Here is a 9078-nt window from a genome sequence, read left to right on the forward strand (position 1 = left end):
CTGATTGGCTGTGCACAGGTGAGTGACAAGCCAGGAAGTGCCGCGCGGGGAGATGCTGGCTCTGCAGGAAAAACCAATGCAGGGTTCAGGAAGAGGGGTCTTGGGGATTTTGTGGGTGGGAGGGCTTGAGGACCCTGGGAATCAGAGACCGAACCTGACCCCAGTACTACCCCAAAACGGGCAACACCTTCCAGAATAGCCTTCGAAGCGACCCGATCCCCTCTCGGCTACAAGTGAATCTGGGACCTAGATGCCGCGACGGGGCCTTGGTCTCGGTGCCTTTCTGGTCCCACAATCCGAGCGAGCTTCCTGGCCCTCAAAGGGGACTTGTTTTGTGTCTGTTTCGGAATGGAGCTATTGGCCTGATTTTAATAAATATCCGCCCACTGCACCAACCTTTCCTGAAAGCCACCCTCGATCGGAATGTTTCCACCCCAATTCAACCATTTTCAAAACTTCATATTCTACACACAAAATCCTAAGAACTCTTCCGAGGCTTCCAGCCCTAAGGACTTCCCCAACATCGTCCACCACTACGACCCTTTGAAAGCAAGTGCGTTATACAGACGTGAGTACTTATTCTTTGGTCTCTTTTGTAATAACTAACAACCCTGTTCCTCCCGCCTTTGCTTGCACTGGAGTGCTTTGCAATGAAGCGGTGCTTCATCCACTCACACAAACCCTACAATGAGGCAGCCCGTTTATGAATAAAGGATGTTAGTTCCCTTACTTAGTGGGGACACATAATGTAATAAGAATAGTGATTAACATTTATTAAAAGCTAACTGTGTGCCAGTCACTGAGTCATGCTGTTTAATCCCCACAAGCCCAAGCTGAGAGGGACTATCATCACCCATAGTTAACAGACAACTATAAAGAACCTTAAAAATGAACCATTTGTGGGGCTCCTGGGTAGCTCAGTCAGTTAAGCCTCAGACTTGATTTGGGCTCAGGTCATGACCTCAGGGTCGTGAGATCGAGCCCCACGTCAGGCTCCACAGTGGGCTCTGCTGGGCATGGAGCCTGCTTAAGATTCTCTCCCACTCCCTCTTCCCCTCCCACCATCTAAAAAAAATGAACCATTTGTAAGATAATAGGATAAATGTTATAAGAGTCACATATTGGGTAGCAAGGGAGCACAGGTGAAGACACTACACTACCTCAGTAATATTTTAAAATGAGAATAACAAGAATGTTGTAAAGATTAAATGACATTATACATGTAAAATATCTAATATGTACCGGCCACACAGTGGAGTAACCAAATGATTTTACTTTCATTATCTTGTTCCACCCAACATCCTTCCAGTCTGGTCCTTATGAACACATATAGAAAGTGACCTTGTCATGGTGGGTACCAGCAGAATCAGAAAAGGGTCAAAGAAAAGCCTTTCAAGGCCAAAGAAATGAACCAAATGCAGTTAAGACCCTGGACTAGGGAACGAAGAACCCAAAGTCACCCCAACACTAAGTCAAGGAAGAGGTCAGGCCTGGGAAGCTAGAATTCCATGACTCAAGTTCCAGCTCCTAACAGTATAAGGCAATCTTGGATAGTGCTAATTAGTACAGACTCATAGAAATACCAGTAATCTGGATGGAACCTCTAATGTTACAGATGATGAAACTGAGGCCTAGAAGGAGAACAGAATGTGCTACAATCCCACAGCAAATCGTGAGATAGAGCGGAAAGAACCCAAATAACTCAGCTCTAAGTCCAGTGTTCTTTATTTCATGAAGACAGACCTGTGGAATAAAGTAGAATATCCAGAAACAGACAAGTACGCAGAGGTGGCATCTCAAAGCACTGAAACAAAGACAGACTTTTTAACAAATAGTGTTGTGACAGCTGGGTAGCAATTTGGGAAAAGCTAAAATTAGATTAATATCACAAACCATATACAAGAATAAATTCCAAATGGATTACCAAAACAAATGTTAAAAACCCTAAATCATGTAAGTACCAGAAGAAAATATGGGGTAATTCCACCTTTAACTTTGGTGTAAGACATTCTATGACTCATCCAGGGACAAAGAGAGAAAAGGCCAATATATTTGCTCATTTATGAAAAACAACAACAACATAACTCCTGCAAAAATGATACCAGAGCAAACTCAGACTGTAAATTCAGCTTGAAAAAATTCAGCAAAATTATGTCACATAGACAAAGTCATACTGAAAAATGGGCAAAAGACAACCAAAAGATGTAAAAGTTTCCTTTAAGCATGAAACATGTTCAACCTTACAAACACTAATAAAATTCAAAATAAAACTACTGTGAGGGGAAAGCAGTAAGATGAATGAAGACCTACCTGAGAGCTGGGAGTTGGGGATGGGACAGGGAAAGGACACGAGAGAGGGTAGAGCAGAGTAGGATAATGATGGAGCAAGGGGCAGGCAAAATGATTAAGGACCAGAGAAGGGAAGAAGAGCAACATAATTAAAAAAGAGGGCCGTGGGGCGCCTGGGTGGCTCAGTCGGTTAAGCATCTGCCTTCGGCTCAGGTCATAATCCCAGGGTCCTGGGATCTAGCCCTGCATCGGGCTCCCTGCTTGGCGGGAAGTCTTCTTCTCCCTCTGCCCCTCCCCCTACTCATGCTCTCTCTCTCTCTCTCTCTCTCTCTCAACTAAATAAAATATTAAAAAAAAAAAAGAGGGCCAGGCCAAAGGACATTGAGCAGGGCTGGAACTCTGAGACATGGCGTTTATACAGGGAGAAAGAAGAAAGGGAGACGGAAATTGGAGGAGAGGCACACCCTCCACTCTGAACACACTCAGGAACCTGCTCAGGGAGGGGAACATGGCTAGAGGTATAGTAATTGCAGCAGGACTGGAGTAGTAAAAACAAATGGGCAGGGATGGAGAACTGAGGAGTGGGAGGCAGGTGGATTGGAGGGGGGCAGAACTGCAGACCTGGGGGGACCAGGATGGGGAGGCTATTGGAAGAATGAGGAAAGTGGCCAGAGCTAGAGGACTGGGGAGAGAGGAGGAGTTCCAGGACTGGGGAGATGGGAGAGGTTGCTGGAGTAGAGAGAGGGGAGGGAAAAGAGAACTGGGGAGAGGACTGGACTGGTGTAATGGTGCTGGGGGAGTAAGGAAAGTGGGTGGGGCTTAAGACTAGAAAGAGGGGTGTTTGTAGAGGACCTGATAGAAGAGAGGGTTTGGAAGACTGGAAGGGGCAGAACTAGAGGACCTGGGACAGGAAGAAGCTGAAGGACTGGACATGGGGTGGGGCTACAGGACTGGGGAAAGGGGAGGTGGTAGAGGGCTGGGAAGATGATTGATGCTGGAGGAGAGAAGAGATTGAGCAGAGAAGTTGGACTAAGGAGGTGGAGGGGCCGAAGACCGGAATGGGGTGGTGGTGGAGGGCAGTGGGAGCTTCTATATAGTAGTAACAAAACCTTAGAATATGAAATTAAATAGTACCATTATATTAGAATTAAAAAACATAAAGTACTTGGTAGTTGGATAATGAAATATGCTAGTTACCATTAAAAACTCCAAATCAACGGAGAGAATTTAAAGAATGCCTAAATAAATAAATGGAGCCTTATGCCATGTTCATGGTTTGGAAGCACCGATATTGCTAATGTTTCTATATGTCTATTTTCTCCAAATTTAACTATAGATTCGGTGTAGTCCCAATCAAAATTCTCAGGTGCCTTTAAAAAAAAAGAAATTGATCAGCTGATTGTAATATTTTCATGGGATTTTCACAGAGAACCCGAATACCTGACACAACCTTGGAAAATATGAATGAACATGGAAGACTGTTTTGTGACCTACAGAAAACAATCATAATCAAGACAGTGTGCTGTTGGTCTAAGGATAGAGATACGACTCAATGGAACAAAACAAAGTAAAAAATAGAGCCATAAATTTGTTGTCATTGAGTTTTGAGAAATCTACCAAGGCAACCCAAGGGGAAAAGAATTTGCTTTTCACAAATGTTGCAGGAACAACTGCATAACTATATGAAAAAGTAAATCTCTACCCTTACCTGGCACCAAACATAAAAATGTATTTTAGATGGATCATAGATCTAAACATAGAAACTACAACTATAGACCTTCTCAAAGAAAATGGGAGGATATCTTCATGACATTGGGAGAATCAAATATTTCTGATGACACAAAAGGCACTAATCATAAAAGAAAAACTTCATAAATTAGATTTCAAAATTAGGAAACACATTTACTCACCAAATGATACCATTAAGAATGTGAATAGGCAAGCCACAGACTGGGACAGATTATTTGTAGAATATATATCTAACATAGAATTAATATTCAGAATATATAAATACAAATAAGCAGTCAAAAAAAAAGAAAACATTAAAATGAACAAAACAGTTGAATTTCACAAAAAAAAAAAAAAAGATTGGAATGACCAATAAGTATGTAAAAAGTTGCTTAGTCATCAGAGAGATGTAAATTAAACCACAATATTATGTCACTACAAACCCAATAAAACAGGCAAGATTAAAATGCTGATAGCAGTAATTGTTGACCAGAATTTGGAGTGCCTGGAATTCTCATACATTGCCAGTAGGATAAAGTGGAACAGTTGTTTTTGGAAAACTTTTGGCAGTTTTAATTTTAGACAAAAACCTACTCTATGACCCAGCCATTCTACTCCTAGGCATTTACCCAAAAGATATATCCACATTTGTCCACAAAAAGATTTGTACAAGCATGCTTATAGAACTTGTATGTATACATCAATTTAAAATCTGGTTTAAAAATAATGAGTAACAAGAAATATATTTTCAGATAAACAAAACTGAGTTTATCACAAGCATAACTATACTAAATGAACTTCTAAAAGTTGTACTTCAGGAAGAGGGAAATGATTCCATTGCAAGAAGGGATAGTGAACAAAGAATTTGTAAACATGTGGCTAAATCTAAGCAAAAACTGTTTCCATAAATACTAATCCTTCTTTTTTAAGTAAGCTCTATGCCCAGTGTGGGGCTCAAACTCACAACCCCGAGATCAAGAATTGCATGCTCTCCTGACTGAGCCAGCCAGTCTAATACTTTTAATTTGGGGGGCTAACAAAATGGGGCAGGGCTAAAATATGGGACCACAAAGTATGTAAGTTGGGAGGGAATGTCCTTGTAGCTTTAAAGTGTTCTAAGGTCCGACACAGGGAAAAGATGGCGGAGGAGTAGGGGACCCTATTCCAACTGGTCCCCGGAATTGAGCTGGATATCTACCAGACCATTCTGAGTACCCACGAAATCTGTCTGAGATGTCAGAAGATAGATCTGGATCTCTACAAACAGAAGATCACAGGTGGTTGGTTTCAAGGTACGAAGCGGGGAGCCGTGATTCCATGGGCAGATATCGGAGGATAAATGGCAGCAGGAGGGAGCCTGGCCGTGGGGATCCTACACCACCGGTGAGCGATAACCTCCCATGCTGGGGACAGGGCACAGACTCGCAGACCGGTAGCAGCGGGGAAAGGACTTTAGACGGAAACTGGAGCGGCGGGGTCATGCATGCGAACTGGGGGCAGCTGGCAGTTTTAAAAGCACAAAGGGCAGAGACATGCCCCGACCTGGAGGCAGGACTGGGAGTGCTGCAGAGGGGCACACAACCCAGGACGCTGCAGTTTATAGCAGCAGAGACAGAAACGGAGAGACTGTGGCCTGGAGAGCTCACTGAAGAACAGACTGCGATCTCTCTGCTCTGAGGCAGAGGGTTGGAAACAGTCTCTTCTGCTCTGACTCTCGGAAGAGACGCAGAAAGCCGCCAGGGAAAGCCACCAGAGAACAAAAGCCCCAAAAAACTGGTTCCCACTGACCCCATCCCCTGCCACAGGGGGGCAGGGCAACTCCGACCCAACAGGGTTGCCTGAATAACAGTGCAGCAGGCCCCTCCCCCAGAAGATGGGCTGGGAGAACAAGAGGCCAGCAACTCTAAGGTCCCTAGAAAACAGGTGCATCTTGCTTGGGTTGTGGTCAATAATTTGGACTCTATACATTCCCTCAAACACCCATCAACAGAATGACTAGGAGGAGGAACCCCCAAAATAGGAAAGACTCAGAGATTATGACTTATGCCGCAGATTTACAAATGGATGCAGCTATAACCAAGATGTCAGAGATGGAATTCAGGCTAGCAATTGTGAAGACAATAGCTAGAATGGAGAAATCAATTAATGGCAACATAGAGTCTCTAAGGGCAGAAATGAAAGCTGAATTGGCAGAACTTAAAAATGCTATCAGTGAGATCCAATCTAATCTAGATAATCTAAGAGCTAGGGTAAGTGAGGCAGAAGAACGAATTAGTGACCTGGAAGACCATTTAATAGATAAAAAGGGAAAAGAGGAGGCCAGGGGAAAACAACTCAGAATCCATGAAAATAGAATCAGAGAAATAAGTGACACCATGAAGCGTTCCAATGTCAGAATTATTGGAATCCCAGAGGGGGTGGAGAGAGAGAGGACTAGAAGATATATTTGAGCAAATCGTACCTGAGAACTTCCCTAATCTGGGGAAGGAAAGAAACATTCGTGTCCTAGAGGCAGAGAGGACCCCTCCCAAGATCAAGGAAAACAGGCCAACACCCCGGCATGTAATAGTAAAACTCGCAAATCTTAGAACCAAGGAAACCATCTTAAGGGCAGTTAGGGGGAAAGAGATTCCTTACGTACAGAGGGAGGAACATCAGAATAACGTCAGACCGATCCACAGAGACCTGGCAAGCCAGAAAGGCCTGGCAAGACATATTCAGGGTACTAAATGAGAAGAACATGCAGCCAAGAATACTTTATCCGGCAAGGCTGTCATTTAGAATGGATGGAGAGACGCAGAGCTTCCAAGACCGGCAGAAACCAAAAGAATATGTGACCACTAAGCCGGCCCTGCAAGAAATATTAAGGGGAGTTCTATAAAAGGAGAAAGACCGCAAGAGTGATATGCAACAGAAATTTACAGGGACAATCTATAAAAACAAGGTCTTCACAGGCAACATGATGACAATTCATATCTTTCAATAATCACTCTCAACCTGAATAGCCTAAATGCTCCCATAAAATGGCACAGGGTTGCAGACTGGATAAAAAGACAGGACCCATCCATATGCTGTCTACAAGAGACTCATTTTGAACCTAAAGATACATCCAGACTGAAAGTGAAGGGATGGAGATCCATCTTCCATGCCAGCAGACCTCAAAAGAAAGCTGGGGTAGCAATTCTTATATCAGACAAATTAGATTTTAAACTAAAGACTGTAGTTAGAGACACAGAAGGTCATGATATCATTCTTAAAGGGTCTATCCAACAAGAAGATCTAACAATTGTAAATATCTATGCCCCCAACATGGGAGCAGCCATCTACATAAGCCAACTGTTAACCAAAATAAAGAGTCATATTGATAACAATACGTTAATTGTAGGAGACCTCAATACTCCACTCTCAGCAATAGACAAATCGTCTAAGCAGAAAATCAACAAAGAAACAAGAGCTTTGAATGACACACTGGATCAGATGGACCTCATAGATATATACAGAACATTCCACCCTAAAACAACAGAATACTCATTCTTCTCGAGTGCACATGGAACTTTCTCCAGAAGAGACCACATACTGGGTCACAAATCAGGTCTCAACTGATACCAAAAGATTGAGATTATTCCCTCCATATTCTCAGACCACAATGCTTTAAAACTGGAACTCAATCACAAGAAAAAATTTGGCAGAAATTCAGACACTTGGAAGCTAAAGACCACTCTGCTCAAGAATGTTTGGGTCAACCAGGAAATCAAAGAAGAACTTAAACAATTCATGGAAACCAATGAGAACGAAAACACATCAGTCCAAAACCTATGGGATACTGCAAAGGCGGTCCTAAGGGGGAAATACATAGCCATCCAAGCCTCACTCAAAAAAAATAGAAAAATCCCGAATTCACCAACTAACTCTACACCTTAAAGAACTAGAGAAAAAGCAACAAATGATGCCTAAGCCATGCATTAGAAGAGAAATAATTAAGATCAGAGCAGAGATCAATGAATTAGAAACCAGAAACACAGTAGATCAGATCAACGGAACTAGAAGCTGGTTCTTTGAAAGAATTAATAAGATCGATAAACCACTGGCCAGATTTATCCAAAAGAAAAGAGAAAGGACCCAAATTAATAATATTATGAATGAAAGGGGAGAGATCACAACTAATACCAAGGAAATAGAAACAATTATTAGAACTTATTATCAACAACTATATGTCAATAAACCTTGCAATCTGGATGAAATGGATGCCTTCCTGGAAACCTATAAGCTGCCAAGACTGAAACAGGAAGAAATTGACAATCTGAATAGGCCAATAACCAGTAACGAGATTGAAGCAGTGATTAAAAACCTCCCAAAATACAAGAGTCCAGGGCCTGATGGATTCCCTGGGGAATTCTACCAAACATTCAAAGAAGAAATAATACCTATTCTACTGAAGCTGTTTCAAAAAATAGAAACAGAAGGAAAGCTTCCAGACTCATTCTATGAGGCCAACATTACCTTAATCCCCAAACCAGGCAAAGACCCCATCAAAAAGAAGAACTTCATACCGATATCCCTGATGAATATGGATCCCAAAATCCTCAACAAAATCCTAGCTAATAGGATCCAACAATACATTAAAAGGACCATCCACCAGGACCAAGTGGGATTTATCCCCAGGATATAAGGGTGGTTCAACATTCGCAAATCAATCAATGTGATAGAACACATTAATAAGAGGAGAGAGAAGAACCATATGGTCCTCTCAATTGATGCAGAAAAAGCATTTGACAAAATACAGCATCCTTTCCTGATTAAAACTCTTCAGAGTATAGTGTCAGAGGGAACATTCCTCAAGTTCATAAAATCCATCTATGAAAAACCCACAGCGAATATCATCCTCCATGGGGAAAAGCTGAGAGCCTTTCCCTTAAGATCAGGAACACGTCAAGGATGCCCACTCTCGCCACTATTGTTCAACATAGTACTAGAAGTCCTAGCAACAGCAATCAGACAACAAAAATAAATAAAAGGTATTCAAATTGGCAAAGAAGAAGTCAAACTCTCTCTCTCCGCAGA

Source organism: Phoca vitulina, unplaced genomic scaffold (genome assembly GCF_004348235.1).
Source record: "Phoca vitulina isolate PV1807 unplaced genomic scaffold, GSC_HSeal_1.0 scaffold119, whole genome shotgun sequence".
NCBI classification, from domain to species: Eukaryota; Metazoa; Chordata; class Mammalia; order Carnivora; family Phocidae; genus Phoca; species Phoca vitulina.